The sequence below is a fragment of the Balaenoptera physalus genome, assembly GCF_965194825.1.
Source record: "Balaenoptera physalus genome assembly, chromosome: 15".
NCBI classification, from domain to species: domain Eukaryota; kingdom Metazoa; phylum Chordata; class Mammalia; order Artiodactyla; family Balaenopteridae; genus Balaenoptera; species Balaenoptera physalus.
Window position 1 is genome coordinate 64344696 of NC_138894.1, and position 18051 is coordinate 64362746.

An 18051-nucleotide genomic window follows, 5' to 3' on the forward strand; every position below is an offset into this window, starting at 1 on the left:
GGCAGGGATAAAATGAGTTTTAATATTGTGTCTTCTAACAGCTTAAGGCCTAGATAAAATGGGCTCACAGTGATATTTAGATAGTAATGTTATGGCTGTGGTTTAAAGAGGTGGTTCCTTATGTAATATAGACCCTTGGAATATGCCTGTCCTTTTGCAGCCTCAGGAAACATTATTTTTCTCTTGAGCTTTTGGTCTATTTTTATCTTTTTGTCAATATTAAATGCAAAATTGGGTCTGATTTCCCTTTTTAATGTTGGCTGCTATGCATTTCAAATTCATCCGTCTAATACTGATTTTTTTTTTTTTTACCAGTTGTAGACCTTTATTTATGTATTTAAATTATTATTAGTCTCTATTTTTTATCTGTAAAAGGGGAAACTCACATAACTGTAATGGAGGCTAAAACTTCCCTGTACATTGTAAGAACCCAATAACTATAACTTCTTTTTTTTTATTGGAGTGTAGTTGCTTTACAATATTGTGTTACTTTCTACTGTACAGCAAAGTGAATCAGCTTTACTTAAACATATATCCCCTCTTTTTTGGATTTTCTTCCCATTTAGGTCACCACAGAGCATTGAGTAGAGTTCCCTGTGCTATACAGTAGGTTCTCATTAGTTATCTATTTTATACATAGTAGTATATGTATGTCAATCCCAATCTCCCAGTTCATCCCCCCCCTTTTCCCCCTTGGTATCCATACGTTCGTTCTCTACGTCTCATCTAATACTGTTCATATTCACACAGAATCCAGAATGAACTCTGAAAAACCTAAATAACATCCTGTCTCTCCCATAGTTTAAAACTTTTTGGCTTCCCATTGCTCTTGCAATGAAATTGAACATCTTCACAAGGTGAATTAGACCTTACCTATTTCTCTAATTTTATTTTAAAATCCAATCACACTGGCTGTTCAGGGAAACACTGAAATGTGGTCCCATCTCAGGCCCTTTACACATGCTGCTCCTTCTGCTTGGAATGCTGTTTCCTCAGAAGATGGGCTCTTCTCTCATTTCATTCAAGTCTCTTCTCAAATGTCTTTCCAATAGAAGGGTCTTCTCTGAGTACTCTTATCTAAAATAGCACCTCCCTTTTTTAGTGCCTCAGTTTTTACAATATCCTGCTTTATTCGTTGCACTTATTACTGCCTTATAGGTCTCCCCCTCCCATAATGTAAATTCCATGAAAGAAGTATTTATTTTGGTTTGTTCCTGCTGTATCTCCAGTGTAGATAGTCTATAAATATTTGTTGTCTAAATTAATGCAATACATGTATCCTTCTTTCCAGATCTATAACATATTCTTTTATTGTTTTACTTCCTCCACCTTTTCCTATATTTGTTCAATGTTTTCTTTGCTGAGTTTTAGATTTCCTTTTAAATTCTTTCAGGAAGGATTTGTAAAATAACCTAATAAATATATAAAAGAAACTAACAAATATAAAAATAAGTAGAACACAGTCAAAGTTAAACATATGTTGGACCTGGGTATTATAAACTCTAGGGAATTTTTTAATATAAACTCTGGTTTGACTAAGGTACTGGGAAATTGAGAAAACTAAGGAAAATAATAACTAAGATGGCAACTTAATACTCGTTCAGAAAAAGCTCATAGGAATTAATTTAGTTTAAGTCCTTATACTTGGAGCCCCCTCAAAATGTAGAGAAAAAGAAATAAAAATAAATGGGAGGAAGGAGAGGGAGGGATGGTGAGAGGTAAGGAAGGAAAAAAAGGAAGGAGGAAAGGAAGGAAGTAAAGAAAGGGGGGAGGGAAGAAAATTGTGGTCAGTAATAAAGGCCAGATGAACCTAGATCTTGGGAAGTATTTGATCCTAAGATTGCTTGAAAAAGAATCATAAAGGTACAAATTTGGTTTGATGGCTGGATGGGTCATTTATGCTGCCATGTGATACTATGTAAAGTTATAGCCTCCAGCACTCTCTTTTTGTACTTGGGGTCCAGTAATTTTCTAGGAATCTATAGTTCTGGGTTATGTCAACATATACGTAAAGACCCACTTATTATCCTGTCTTTTCAAATTATTTTGTCCTTTGCTTTGCTTCCACTATCTATTTTTGAGTCCTAGATGAGGTTATTCTCCTGAATTGCTATATCTGAATTTGTGGGATGGAAAGCTAATAACTCTTATTATGTGGTGGTAAAACAGTAAATCACATGATCACCAGGTTTTGCTGTGTGGCATACATCGTGTGTTATATGTAGTGTTGGGGCAAATGGTGGAGAAAAAAAAAAAAAACATGGTAAAATCCTATTTATTTATGGATATATTGAGCCAAGTTCTGGAAGAGAAGGATGAAAAAGAATAGAACTATCCAATTTCCAAAGCAGAGACAGGAGGAAATGCTGCTTTGTTAAAGGAGATGCTCTTATGCCTGCTGTTTAAATTGACTGAAAGTTTCATAATTTGGATCATTGCAAGGTTAAAGAGAACAACTGCTTTGTTAACTCTGTGATCAGCATTTGTGAATGGAGGTCTGAGTAGGAGATCAGACTGTGGTACCAAGTCTTTCTTAAGCACACATCTCTAAGCATTCTGGGTCAGAAAGTTGCTGTGAACCCACCATCAGATGGTTCTCACTCAGCTAAGCCTATTTCAAAGTTATGTAAGGCCATGACTATTGTGTGAAAGGATAAAGGAATGAACAGAAAAAAAAAGCCAACGTGTAAAAGGCAAATATGTCAAAGAACATGTCTAAATAATTATTGTTTATGGTCATTTACCCATGTTATTAATAATGATGATGGTAGTTATAAAGTAACTAGAATAAGAATCATAACAAAGTTCATGTAGCACTCATTATAAATCAGGAATTGTTCTGATTGCTTGTCATATATTATCTGTAACCCCTTGAGATGGTTGTGATTGTTACTTATTTTACAGAGAAGTAAACTGAGATCACAGAGCTAGTAAGAGGCAGAGCCATGATTTGATATATGGAAGTTCTGGTTTCAAGAGTCTATTTTCCTAACCACTGCATGATGGGAACCCTACTGTTTTCCCAAAGAAACTCCTAACTTGGCCTGCAAAAGCTGTGACTTTTCAATTTTTGAAATATTTCTAAAACACCCAAACCAACACGAGGGGGAAGTGGGCTGTGAAAGTAGATATGTTCTATGATGCCACTGTATCCATAGATACATTGAAGATAACAAGATATATTTTTCTCCACAGCAGAACCAGGACTCTCAGATTGGTTCCCAAGGAACTTCCTTTGCTCCCAGACCATGAAGTTCTCCCTCATCTTGTCCCTCAGGATTTGGTATGTTCTAGAAATTCACTAATGCTGTTTATTTCCCAGTCCTCCCTTGTCTAAATGGAAATTATTTTTTAGGTTTTAGTTTCCTGTTTCTTCTAAACTATTGCATATTGGTATGTTGGTGTCAGATAAGCTTTAAGATTTAAAATTTTAAGTTTCCAGACCTTCACATAGGAGCTACTCCCAAACCTGATGGAAAGAACTTCAGAAATCCTGGACTTTTGGCAAATGAGTGTAACTGGATGAGAGTACCTTGGGGAGAGGTGAGCATGTTCATGGGAGGTGAGAGGAAGTATGATTGTTGGATAGTAAAAGATAGCCTGAAGAAGGTATTTCCAATTTTATGTCAAATGTCTTACTGTCACTCCTACTTCCTTACTAACCATCTTGATTTTGTTCAGGGTGGCACTGTGACCCCTTTTCCATGCCATCTCCCCCCCCGCAAAAAAATGCCATTTCTCAGGATTCCTTATAATTGTAGCCAAAGGAAATAGATATTGCTGGGGTTTTCTGGAAGAAAATTTTTATTTCTTAACTGTAGAAGATATGCCTTTGTTCTCGATCATTTCCTTCTACTTTCATGGAATGTAGGTAAGACACCTGGAAGTGGACTTGCTGTCTTAGATCATGAGGAAGAAAACCACATGCTCTGTTTGGCAGAGTAGAAAGGATGCTCATTTCCTCATTACTGGGGTGCTTCACTGATTTTGAAAGTGCTTACTTTCTGACTTTATGTTACAAAAAAAATTTTTTTTTTAAATTTAATTTTATTTTATATTATAGTTGATTTACAATGCTGTGTTAGTTTCAGGTGAACAGCAAAGTGATTCAGTTATACATATACATATATCCATTCTTTTCCAGATTCTTTTCAGATACAGAGTATTGAGTAGAGTTCCCTGTGCTATACAGTAGGTCCTTGTTGATTATCTATATTATATACAGTAGTGTGTATATGTTAATCCCAAATTCCAAATTTATCCCTTCTCCCGACCTTTCCCCTTTGGTAAACATAAGTTTGTTTCCAAAGTTTGTGACTCTGTTTCTGTTTTGTAAATAATTTCATTTGTATCTTTTTTTTTAGATTCCACATATGAGTGATATCATATGATAATTGGCTTTCTCTGACTGACTTACTTCACTGAGTATGATAATCTCTAGGTCCATCCATGTTGCTGCAAATGGCATTATTTCATTCTTTTTTATGGCTGAGTAATATTCCATTGTATATATGTACCACATCTTCTTATCCATTCTTCTGTTGATGGACATTTAGGTTGCTTCCATGTTTTGGCGATTGTAAATAGTGCTGCAATAAACATTGGGGTGCATGTATCTTTTCAAATTACGGTTTTCTCCAGATACATGCCCAGGAGTGGGATTGCTGGATCATATGGTACCTCTATTTTTAGTTTTTTAAGGAACTTCAATACTGTTCTTGATAATGGTTGTACCAATTTACATGCCTGCTAACAGTGTAGGAGGATTCCCTTTTCTCTATACCCTCTGCAGCATTTATTGTTTGTAGACTTTTTGACAATGGCCATTCTGAGTGATGTGAGGTGATACCTAATTGTAGATTTGATTTGTATTTCTCTAATAATTAACGATGTTGAGCATCTTTTCATGTGCTTTTTGGCCATCTGTATGCCTTCTTTGGAGAAATGTCTTAGATCTTCTGCCCATTTTTTGATTGGGTTTTTTTTTTTTTATATTGAGTTACATGAGCTGTTTTTATATTTTGGAGATTAATCCCTTGTCGGTCACTTTGTTCACAAATATTATCTCCCATTCTTTGGGTTGTCTTTGTGTTCCATTTATGGTATCCTTTGCTGTGCAAAAGCTTTTAAGTTTCATTAGGTCCCATTTGTTTATTTTTGTGTTTATTTCCCTTTCTCTAGGAGATGGATCCAAAAAGAAATTGCTGCGATTTATGTCAAAGAGTGTTCTGCCTATGTTTTCCTCTAAGAGTTTTATAGTATCTGGTCTTAAATTTAGGTCTTTAATCCATTTTTTAGTTTATTTTTGTGTATGGCGTTAGAGAATGTTCTAGCTTCATTCTTTTACATGTAACCTTACAGTTTTCACAGCACCACTTATTGAAGAGACTGTCTTTTCTCTATTGTATATTCTAGGCTCCTTTGTTGTAGATTAGTTGACCATAGGTGTGTGGCCTTATTTCTGGGCTCTGTATCCTGTTCCATTGATCTAGATTTCTGTTTTTGTGCCAGTACCATACTGTCTTGATTGCTGTAGCTTTGTAGTATAGTCTAAAGTCAGGAAGTCTAATTCCTCCAGCTCCATTTTTCTTTCTCAGGATTGCTTTGGCTATTCGGAGTCTTCTGTGTTTCCATACAAGTTTTTAAAGTTTTTGTTCTAGTTCTGTGAAAAATGCCATTGGTAATTTGATAGGGATTGCATTAAATCATAGATTGCCTTGGGCAGTATAGTCATTTCTACAATATTGATTCTTCCAGTCCAAGAACATGGTGTATCTTTCCATCTGTTTGTGTCATCTCTGATTTCTTCCATCAGCATCTTACAGTTTTCAGAGTACAGGTCTTTTGCCTCCTTAGGTAGCTTTATTCATAGGTACTTTATGCTTTTTGATGCCATGGTAAATGGGATTGTTTTATTAATTTCTCTTTCTGTTCTTTCATTGTTAGTGTATATAAATGTAAGAGATTTCTGTGTATTAATTTTGTATCCTGAAACTTTACCACATTCATTGTTGAGCTCTAGCAGTGTTCTGGTAGCATCTTTAGGATATTCTATGCACAGTATTATGTCATCTGCAAACAGTGACAGTGTTACTTCTTATTTTCCAATTTGGATTCATTTTATTTCTTTTTTCTTCTCTGATTGCTGTGGCTAGTATTTCCAAATCTATGTTGGAAAAAAGTGGCGAGAGTGGATATGCTTGTCTTGGTCCAGGTCTTAGAGGGAATGCTTTCAGCTTTTCACTGTTGAGTATGATGTTAGCTGTAGGTTTGTCATATATGGCCGTTATTATGTTGAGGTACATTCCCTCTATGCCCACTGTCTGAAGCATTTTTTTTTTTTATCATAAATGGGTGTTGAATTTTGTCAAAACCTTTTTCTGCATCCATTGAGATGATCATAAGGTTTTTATTTTTCAGTTTGTTAGTGTGGTTCATCACACTGATTGATTTGCTTATATTGAAGAATCCTTGCATGTCTGGGATAAATCCCACTTGATCACGGTGTATGATCCTCTTAATGTATTGTTGGATTCAGTTTGCTAGTATTTTGTTGAGAATTTTTGCCTTTATATTCATCAGTGATATTGGCCTATAATTTTCTTTTTCTGTGGTATCTGTGTCTGGTTTTGGTTTCAGGGTGATGGTGACCTCATGAAATGAGCTTGGGAGTGTTCCTCTGCAGTTTTTTTGGAAGAGTCTCAGAAGGATAGCTGTTAACTCATCATTAAATGTTTGATAGAATTTGCCTGTGAAGCCATCTGGTCCTGGATTTTTCTTTGTTGGAAGTTTTTTAATCACTGTTTCAATTTCAATACTTGTGATTGGTCTGTTCATATTTTCTATTTCTTCCTGGTTTAGTCTTGGAAGGTTGTATCTTTCTAAGAATTTGTTCATTTCCTCCAAGTTGTCCGTTTTATTGGCTATAATTGCCTGTAGTAGTCTCTTATGAACCTTTGTATTTATGTGGTGTCAGTTGTGACTTCTCCTTTTTGTTTGTTTCTAATTTTATTGATTTGAACCCCCTCTCTTTTTTTCTTGATGAGTCTGGCTAAAGGTTTATCAATTTTGTTTATTTCTTCAAAGAACCACCTTTTACTTTCATTGATCTTTTCTATTGTTTTCTTCATCTCTATTTCATTTATTTCTGCTCTGATTGTTATGATGTCTTTCCTCCTACTAACTTTGGGTTTCTTTGTTCTTCTTTCTCTACGTGTTCTTCTTTCTCTTGCTTTCGGTGTAAGGTTAGGTTGTTTGAGATTTTTCTTATTTCCTGAGGTAAGATTATATTGGTATAAAATTCCCTCTTAAACTGCTCTTGCTGCATTTCATTGGTTTTGGATTGTCGTGTTTTTGTTGTCATTTGTCTCTAGGTATTTTTTTATTTCCTCTTTGATTTCTTCAGTGATCCATTGGTGTTGAGTAGCATATTGTTTAGCCTACATGTGTTTGTGTTTTTTACAGTTTTTTTTCTGGTAGTTTATTTCTAATCTTATAGCCTTGTGGTCAGAGAACATGCTTGATATGATTTCAATTTTCTTCAATTTATTGAGGCTCACTTCATGGCCCAGCATGTGGTCTATCCAGGATAATGTTCCATGTGCACTTGAGAAGAATCTGTATCTTGCTGCTTTCAGATGGAATGTTCAATAAATATCAATTAAGTCAATCTGGTCTAATGTGTCATTTGAAGCCTGTGTTTCCTTGTTGATTTTCTGTCTGGATGATCTGCCCATTGACGCAAATGGGGTGTAAAAGTCCCCCACTATTATTTTTTACTGTCAACTTCTCTGTTTGTTTATGGCTGTTAGCATTTGCCTTATATATTGAGGTGCTTCTATGTTGGGTGCATATATATTTACAATTGTTATATCTTCTTCTTGGATTGATCCCTTGATCATTATGTAGTATCCTTCTTTGTCTCTTGTAACAGTCTTTATTTAAAAGTCTATTTTGTTTGATATGAGTATTGCTACTCCAGCTTTCTTTTGATTTCCATTTGTGTGGAGTATCTTTTCCATCCCCTTACTTTCAGTCTGTATGTATCCCTAGGTCTGAAGTGGGTCTCTTGTAGACAGCATATATATGGGTCTCTGTTTTTGTATCCATTCAGCAAGCCTGTGTCTTTTGGTTGGAGCATTTAATCCATTCACATTTAAGGTAATTATCAGTATGTATATTCTTTTTTTTTTTAACATCTTTATTGGAGTATAATTGCTTTACAATGTTGTGTTAGTTACTACTGTATAACAAAGTGAATCAGCTATATATATACATATATCCCCATATCCCCTCCCTCTTGCATCTCCCTCCCACCCTTCCTATCCCACCCCACTAGGTGGTCACAAAGCACCAAGCTGATCTCCCTGTGCTATGCAGCTGCTTCCCACTAGCTATCTATTTTATATTTGGTAGTGTATATATGTCCATGCCACTCTCTCACTTCTTCCCAGCATACTCTTTCCCCTCTGTGTGTCCGCAAGTCCATTCTCTACGTCTGCAACTTTATTCCTGTCCTGCCCCTAGGTTCTTCAGAACTCTTTTTTTTTCTTTTAAGATTCCATATATATGTGTACGCATACAGTATTTGTTTTTCTCTTTCTGACTTACTTCACTCTGTATGACAGACTCTAGGTCCGTCCACCTCACTACAAATAACTCAATATCTTTTCTTTTTATGGCTGAGTAATATTCCATTGTATATATGTGCCACATATTCTTTATCCATTCATCTGTCGATGGACACTTAGGTTGCTTCCATGTCCTGGCTATTGTAAATAGAGCTGCAATGAACATTGTGATACATGACTCTTTTTGAATTATGGTTTTCTCAGGGTATATGCCCAGTAGTGGGATTGCTGGGTCTATGGTAGTTCTATTTTTAGTTTTTTAAGGAACCTCCATACTGTTCTCCATAGTGGCTGTATCAATTTACATTCCCTACAGTGCACCTACAATGCAAGAGGGTTCTCTTTTCTCCACACCCTCTCCAGCATTTACTGTTTATAGATTTTTTGATGGTGGCCATTCTGACTGGTGTGAGGTGATACCTCATTGTAGTTTTGATTTGCATTTCTCCAATGATTAGTGATGTTGAGCATCCTTTCATGTGTTTGTTGGCAACCTGTATATGTTCTTTGGAGAAATGTCTATTTAGGTCTTCTGCCCATTTTTGGATTGGGTTGTTTGTTTTTTTGATATTGAGCTGCTTGTATATTTTGGAGATGAATCCTTTGTCCGTTGATTCGTTTGCAAATATTTTCTCCCATTCTGAGAGTTGTCTTTTCGTCTTGTTTATGGTTTCCTTTGCTGTGCAAAATCATTAGGTCCCATTTGTTTATTTTTGTTTTTATTTCCATTTCTCTAGGAGGTGAGTCAAAAAGGATCTTGCTGTGATTTATGTCATACAGTGTTGTGCCTAAGTTTCCCTCTAAGAGTTTTATAGTGTCTGGCCTTACATTTAGGTGTTTAATCCATTCTGAGTTTATTTTTGTGTATGGTGTTAGGAAGTGTCTAATTTCATTCTTTTACATTTAGCTCTCCAGTTTTCCCAGCACCACTTAATGAAGAGGCTGTGTTTTCTCCATTGTATATGCTTGCCACCTTTATCAAAGATAAGTTGACCATATGTGCGTGGGTTTATCTCTGGGCTTTCTATCCTGTTCCATTGATCTATATTTCTGTTTTTGTGCCAGTACCATACTGTCTTGATTAGTGTAGCTTTGTAGTATAGTCTGAAGTCAGGGAGCCTGATTCCTCCAGCTCATTTTTCTTTCTCAATATTGCTTTGGTTATTCAGGGTCTTTTGTGTTTCCCTACAAATTGTGAAATTTTTTCTCCTAGTTCTGTGAAAAATGCCATTAGTAGTTTGATAGGGATTGCATTGAATCTGTAGATTGCTTTGGGTAGTATAGTGATTTTCACATTGATTCTTCCAATCCAAGAACATGGTATATCTCTCCATCTGTTTGTATAATCTTTAATTTCTTTCATCAGTGTCTTATAGTTTTCTGCATACAGGTCTTTTGTCTCCTTAGGTAGGTTTATTCCTAGGTATTTTATTCCTTTTGCAATGGTAAATGGGAGTGTTTCCTTAATTTCTCTGTCAGATTTTTCATCATTATTGTATAGGAATGCAAGAGATTTCTGTGCATTAATTTTGTATCCTGCTACTTTACCAAATTCATTGATTAGCTCTAGGAGTTTTCTGGTAGCATCTTTAGGATTCTCTATGTATAGTATCATGTCCTCTGCAGAGTGACAGTTTTGCTTCTTCTTTTCTGATATGGATTCCTTTTATTTCTTTTTCTTCTCTGATTGCAGTGGCTAAAACTTCCAAAATTATGTTGAATAGTAGTGGTGAGAGTGGGCAACCTTGTCTTGTTCCTGATCTTAGAGGAAATGGTTTCAGTTTTTCACCATTGAGAATGATGTTGGCTGTTGGTTTGTATTTATTGCTCTTATTATGTTGAGGTAAGTTCCCTCTTTGCCTACTTCCTGGAGAGTTTTTTATCATAAACGGTTGTTGAATTTTGTCAAAAGCTTTTTCTGCATCTATTGAGATGATCATATGGTTTTTATCCTTCAGTTTGTTAATATGGTGTATCACATTGATTGATTTACGTATGTTGAAGAATCCTTGCATCACTGGGATAAACACCACTTGATCATGGTGTATGATCCTTTTAATGTGTTACTGGATTCTCTTTGCTAGTATTTTGTTGAGGATGTTTGCATCTATATTCATCAGTGATATTGGTCTGTAATTTTCGTTTTTTGTAGTGTCTTTCTCTGGTTTTGGTATCAGGGTGATGGTGGCCTCGTAGAATGAGTTTGGGAGTGTTCCTTCCTCTGCAATTTTTTGGAAGAGTTTGAGAAGGATGGGTGTTAGCTCTTCTCTAAATGTTTGATAGAATTCACCTGTGAAGCCATCTGGTCCTGGACTTTTGTTTGTTGGAAGATTTTTAATCACAGTTTCAATTTCAGTGCTTGTGATTGGTCTGTTCATATTTTCTATTTCTTCCTGGTTCAGTTGTGGAAGGTTGTTCTTTTCTAAGAATGTGTCCATTTTGTCCAGGCTTAGCAATGCAATGCTACCTCAAGAAACAAGAAAAATCTCAAACAACCTAACCTTACACCTAAAGCAATTAGAGAAAGAAGAACAAAAAAGCCCCAAATTTAGCAGAAGGAAAGAAATCATAAAGATCAAATCAGAAATAAATGAAAAAGCAATGAAGGAAACAGTAGCAAAGATCAATAAAACTAAAAGCTGGTTCTTTGAGGAGATAAACAAAATTGCCAAACCATTAGCCCGACTCATCAAGAAAAAAGGGAGAAGACTCAAATCAACAGAATTAGAAATGAAAAAGAAGTAACAACTGACAATTCAGAAATACAAAGGATCATAAGAGATTACTACAAGAAACTATATGCCAATAATATAGGTAGTGTTTCAAAAAGAGGTGGAAGGAAGGCAAAGAAAGGGATAGAAAGGAAAAGCAGGAAATGAAATGGCAGAAAAAACATCTTAAAATGTCTTTAAAGAGTGAGAAATATTATGCCCAATTTCACTTTTTTTTTTAACAGCTACAGTTTTTCTCCTGAACTAAATAAAAGGAGAGAATTGTCCAATGGGCTTTAGGCTTTGCCTGAGGCAGAAGGTGCACAGCATACACAAAATGAATATAGTGTTTTTATCATAAAATTACTTAGCCCTATATGTAAAAATGCCTAGTCTTCTAGCAGGCATGCAGTAGACCAATTTATCCCTTACGTACCATACTGAAGACATACTGATAGTCTATGTAATAATTTTTGTAGTACTTTTCATTTAAAGCATCTAGGTTAAACATCTAAGAAAGAATGAGAAATGACAATATGATTGAAAAATATGTATATACACATATGGATAAATACACACATGGATCTATACATATGGATATATATATATATATGGATTAGTATAGTATATATTTGAATGACAGGCTTTGGTATTAGTATAAGTCAAGATAACTTATTAAGAAGGAGGTTTTAATCTGTGTGTGAATAGATGTATATATTTATTCCTATGTATAATTAACATGATAGTATATTATATTTGGGGGAATGAATGTATTTCGTTGAAGTAGAAATTGTAAAACAACAGCACTATACTATAATCCTAGTTTTACATTTGGCGAACTTAAGACAACAGTTATTTCTGTACCGTCACAGAGATAGTACCACACCCAAATAACTTTTCTCTCTTTTAAAAACTCAAAAACAGAGAAAATAGTTAGAATCAGTTATTGCTTAACAGGAAGTAAAACCTATTCCAAGCTTTCTGTTGGGAAGAAGAAAGTAAGTTGTAAATGTCCTGCTTAATTAATTACATGTTAACACTTTTCAGTTGAACTTTCAGTTTTCTGGGGATACTGCTGGGATAGTTGTGCCAAAAATTTTATGCTCCCTTTTGATGGGTCAAAATGGTCAGCTAGATTATTTTTTTGTAATTGAAAATTGTTCTCCAGAAGAGCTCCGTTACCTTTCCATTGTACCATAGAGTAGAAAATTCTGAAAAATATATATGTACCTATAGAAAGTGCTGTATGTCTTCTTCCTATGTATGGATCCAGGTCCACATCAAGATATCAATCATTCCAGGATACAGTAACTTGCATCATCTTAATGTCTTCCTGATATTTTTCCATTTCATCTTTGCATGTGTATGATATATTGACTAATCACAGACTACTCTCTTTGGAGATATTTGTCAGGCTCTAATTTTTACTTAGATAGCAAATGGACTTAATCATTCCTGAGTGTGAACTCAGGTTCTAAATAGGGGCCTTCCTATGAATACTACATTACATCCACATACCAAAATTTGAACACTTATCCCTGGGGATCCTACCAGCACACCAGGGAAGTACTCTGAAACCTTGAAGCAGATAGGCCCATCTACAGTCTCAGCCAAGAAGTTCTTAAACTTATTATAGCAAAGCAACACTGCTCACCTTAAGGAGAAATCTACAACATGCAAATTCTTAAAAATTTATTCTTTGGTTCCTGTACCTTGTACTCTGCCACCTGCTCTCTGTGTAAAACTGCTTGCCACACTATTTTATTTTCCTGGTTTCCACTTAGCTCCAGCTCTCCTCCATTCACTTGGCTGGTGTGTTTACATATAATGTTGAGTGCTTTTTCTTGGAAAAAACATCCAGTCTCTGTTTCAGATACCCTCTCCTTCCCCCTGCTTCTCTCCCCAAAATGGTATCTGGGTATGGCATGGGGGAAGGAAGCTGTGAAACTTAGGGGACACCAAGGTATAAGTGTAGGAAAAATTAGAGTCAGTATCCCTCCATCTTGCCCAGGTGACATGTCTTGTTCTGCTGGCATTTGCAGCTTGTTTGTGACTATTATAACTTACAGTCTCATCTCCTGCCTTCCTTACTTTCCACTGGCCTGTGACAAGTGGTTCTGCCCTTAACCTTTCTTATGGATTTGCTACACTTCACCATAGAGTCCCATCCAGGCCTGAGGTTTGTCACAGAGCATCCATACTACAAGGGAAGTCAGGACGGCTCTAAACCAGGACCCTTCTTCACCTGACCATGCTGTGCTGCCATGTTAATTTGTGCCCCAGGTTAGGGAGCTTTTTCTGAGGCTCAAAACAGGAAGTAATTTGTATGCTCTACTCTCTCTATCATCAGTATTTACCTAAGGCTCACCTTCCCCTTTCCAGATTTGGCCCAGAGAGAGGAAAATCAGAGCATGAATGTTTGACCTGTTTATTCTCCTTTCCATCAGTCCCAGAGTCAGAAAATGTGTAAAATTTTCATTTCTCTCAATCATATCCTTCTACCAGTAAGCGCCAAGACTTCTTGCTGAGTAGGAATATCTTTTCAACCTACATGAATAAGGCATGGGGTGGATAAAAGTATTTGGAAACTCCTCTCAAGACCATTGTGTCAATAGCAAAGTTGTTATCTAAAATGTAAATGGCAAGGCAAAATTATTTTCTTTAACGTGAAGGGTTAAAAGAAATTTGCCTTGCCACTTATATTTTAGAAAAAATTCACATCTTTAACTTCTAGTTCTAAATCAATAAGGTTATCTTTGGCTAAACACTTAACTGAGAGCTTATCCCTCTATTATTGTTTCACTTTTGGTTCTTCCAATATCAAGTACCTGGAGGAGCTGGATCTATACAAGAAGGCTTTCACATCGCCATTTGGATAGCCAAAGTCACAACCACAAATGATGTCTGAGAGAGATCTAAACGGGAGATAAGGGGTGGCATACCTGTCCTATTCAATCTTCATTTTTTTAAAGTCAGATTTATTGAGATAGATTTCACATACCATACAATTCACCCATTTAAAGTATACAATTTTTCAATGTTTTTTTCTTGCATATTGACAGATATGTGCAATTATCATCACTGTCAATTTTAGAACATTTCATCACCTGAAAAAGAAAGCTCATGCCCTTTAGCTGTCGCTTCTCATCACCTCTCCTCCCCCTCCCCCAGGCTTAATCAACAACCCACTTTCTGTCTCTATAGATTTCCCTATTCTGAACTTTCATACGAATGGGATCATATAGTATGTGGACTCGTATGACTAGTTTCTTTCATTTGTCACAATGTTGTCAAGGTTCACCAAGTGTAAGAAACATTTAGCAGTACTTCGTTCCTTTTTATGGCCAAATATTACTCCATTGTATGGCTACGTCATATTTTGTTTATCCATTTGTCTGTTGATTGATAGACATTTGAGTTGTTTCTACCCTTTTGGCTATTGTGAACGATCCAGCAGTAAACATTGGCATACCTGTTACTGAAAACAGGGATGCAAACAGATGTTCTGGATATATTTATTGCTGGATATGATAACTCTGCTTAACTTTTTGAGGAATCACCAAACTTTTCCACAGTGTCTGTGATATTTTACATTCCTGCCAGAAGTGCACAAGGGTTCCAATTTCCCCATATCCTCACCAACATTTATTATTTTCTATTTTTTATAATAGCCATTCTAATAGATGTGAAGTGGTATCTCATTATAGTTTAAATTTGTATTTCCCTAGTGATATTGAGCATCTTTTCATGTCCTTATTAATCATTTGTATATCTTTGGAGAAATGTCTATTCAAGTCCTTAGCCTATCATTTAATTGGGTTTATGTTTTTTTGTTGTTGTGGAGTTGCAGGAGTTCTTTATATATTCTGGGTATTAGTCCATTACCAGGTATGTGATTTGCAAAAATCATGTTTATAGTTTTAGCTCTTAAATTTAGGTCTTTGATCCATTTTAAAAGTTAATATTTATATATGGTGTGAACTTCATTCTTTTGCATCTAGATATCCATTTGTTCTAGCCCCATTTGTTGAAAAGACTATTCCTTCCAGTGAATGGTCTTGGTACCCTTGTTGAAGATCAATTTATTTTAGAAGAGGGGATCTGCTTTTTGTCTAAGTCAGATTATATATTGATAACTATTTGTGTTATAGAAGAATAGCTTCAAGAAAAAAATCTTCATGGACATTCTAAGTGTTGATTGGTGATGGACTATTACCAATAGCAAAATCAGTGGCAAAACCATTTTCAGAAAAACAGTTCAAATCATTTGTTTGGTGACTCATTGCAGAAGTTAATTCTGTAAGAGCAGTAGACAATTAGGTATGGACAGAATGCAGATTTGTGCTCCTGAGAAAATACTATTTTTTTCAAAACCAAAAAGTGAATGTATCTGCAAACTAACAGTAATGTGATCATAATCAAAGCTTTGACCCTCAAGCAGGGAATATCTTGCCTCAGAGTGTATAAGCAACTCATGTGTAATTTCTACTGACAATAAAATTACAACACAGCACAGATCTTTGTCAGCAATATCATGACTGCTTTAAATGTGAAGGTCATATTACAAAATACAAGGTGACAAATTACTGAAACTCTTTTGATAAAGATATTCCACAGTACTTTACCAAGATCTGAATACTCATCAAAATGTTGCTATATTCAAATTAGAACCAATAAGCAAAGTTTAAATATGTTTCCTAAGAATTCCTAGAACCATTCATTATGAATTAATACAATTTAATTTGTATGAATTACATAGTACAGTAATTATGTTTTTCTTTTAAGTATTTCAAATTCTTTATCTGTAGTTAACACCAAGGTGAAATAAAAGTTCTATTCTTCTTAATCAATCAGAGAACCAGGAAAGTAAACTTAGCTACTCTCTGGAATAATTATGAGCCTTTGAGTGTGTGTGTGTGTGTATGTGTGTGTGTTTATATGGATGTGGTTGTGTGCCAAGAAAAACTCAAAAACAAGTAATTAGGTTGGAAACTGCTACTCCTAATGGAGATTCCAACATTTATTAAGAAAACTTAATGAGTTTTAAGACGAGTATATATTATTTAGACACAACATGGACACACTTATTAGCCTAAATACTTCTAATTAGCATTAATAAATGTATTCACTGAACATCCAGAAATAATATCCCTGCCTGCTCTTCTTGGATGAAGTAACCACTTCATTAATCTTAATATCAATGCTCTCCCATAGTATGTAGTACTGGTAGTTAATAACAAGAAAAGCAATGCTGCCACAAAAATGTCTTCCCATATTAATATGGCAACACTAATTGCTGCCTAGCTCCTAAAATAGTTTGAAGAGAAAAATCACAGGTATTTGGGTTTTTTTGTTTTTTGTTTTTTCCTATTTTTTCTGAAAGAGTGCCTAGTGACACAATTCTCAGCAAGACCTGAGTAAGCTAAAGTCAAAATAACTACTCAATTATTTAAAAAGCCTAAGTTCTGAAGTATTCTTTCAGCACTTTTTTGAGGAAAACGTTATTTCTTCTGTTCTGTGTCTAAGGTGATCCTTCATGCTTACCCAGCTCTGCCATAAAGCCTTTGGTATCTGATGTGAATGCCAACAATCTTAACAATAAGTTCAAGCTTTGAAGTTTTAACTGGTCTTATTCATTTCACCCCAGATATTAGAGTTTAGGAACAAAGAAAGTTGGGGTGAGGTTGAATGGAAGAGAGAAATTGGGTGAGAGATTAGGCTGGCCAACTTAGTCCATACTGGTCTTCCTTGCAGGTAGTGGTGACCAAATGATCAAGATATGGACAATGAAATGTTAAAGAAAATTTCTGGTGAGCTTTCTGAAAAACCTTTATAAAAGGACTGAATTCAGCTGGCAAGGAATTTTCTTTCTCCTTTAACTTCGCCTACTGGTTCCAGGGAAGTAGACATAATGCCTGCAGGATCATCAATCAGTCATCTTATGATCATCAGAACAAAGCCCATGTGCTAAAAAAAATGGCAGAATAGAAAATAAAAAACTAGCTCATGGGCAGTTGCAGTCATCCTGGAGCTCAACTCCAAACATCTTGTTCCTTAAGAAATTAAACTTCTCTCAGTTTAAGCAACTAGAGTTTTATGTTTCTAGATCTAAATATAAATTTAAATTATACAAGAGATGGGGTGCCTGTCTTCAGTATGTTTAGGGAATTTATTACAAAGCTTTTTAGAGTAAATCCCACTCTCACCTTTGTTCAGGTCTGGAAGTCAAAAATTACTTTATCTGTTGGAGTTACCCAGTTGAGACTTAAGAAAATATTATACCTACTTGTCAATAAAGGCCCCAACTCAAGGAATAGAACTGTGAGGAAAACAACGATGTTAGTCAGAACCTGAAAACAACGATGTTAGTCAGAACCTGAGTGTTGAGGAGGACCGTTAAAGTGAGTGCCTGCTGCCTCAAGACCATGGCATAACGCTCTGGCACCTGTGAGTGTGTGAGAGAGAGAAATGCAACTGGGAAATATGGAAACAGACATTGAGTAACTTGTTTTCTTGAGACTTTATGAACAACATAAATCTTTAATCAAGGTAAATAATATAATCTATGCATATCTCTTTTTCATGGAAAGACCTATCCTTTGCACATTAGATCATTTTTTCCAGATTTGGGGAGAAGGCATTTTTGTTCCACTCCTCTGGGATCCATGTAAGTATGATGGCAAAATGAGGATGAGAAAGGATTTGTAATT

General features: G+C 35.5%; 2 long non-coding RNA genes across 4 annotated transcripts in view; one reads left to right on the forward strand and one right to left on the reverse strand.

Annotated features, from left to right (window-relative positions):
• Nucleotides 1-18051, forward strand: part of LOC309644264 — a 665166-nt gene that overhangs the window by 589522 nt on the left and 57593 nt on the right. For 2 of the 3 annotated variants that reach the window (XR_014254323.1, XR_014254324.1), the window contains exon 6: nucleotides 3196-3543. This is a non-coding gene — a long non-coding RNA (uncharacterized lncRNA). The remainder of the gene's footprint in view (nucleotides 1-3195; nucleotides 3544-18051) is intronic. The other variant, XR_014254325.1, reaches the window with a different exon arrangement.
• LOC309644279 overlaps nucleotides 4028-18051 on the reverse strand; it is a 249827-nt gene continuing 235803 nt past the window's right edge. The window contains exon 2 of the long non-coding RNA XR_014254343.1: nucleotides 4028-8537. This is a non-coding gene — a long non-coding RNA (uncharacterized lncRNA). The remainder of the gene's footprint in view (nucleotides 8538-18051) is intronic.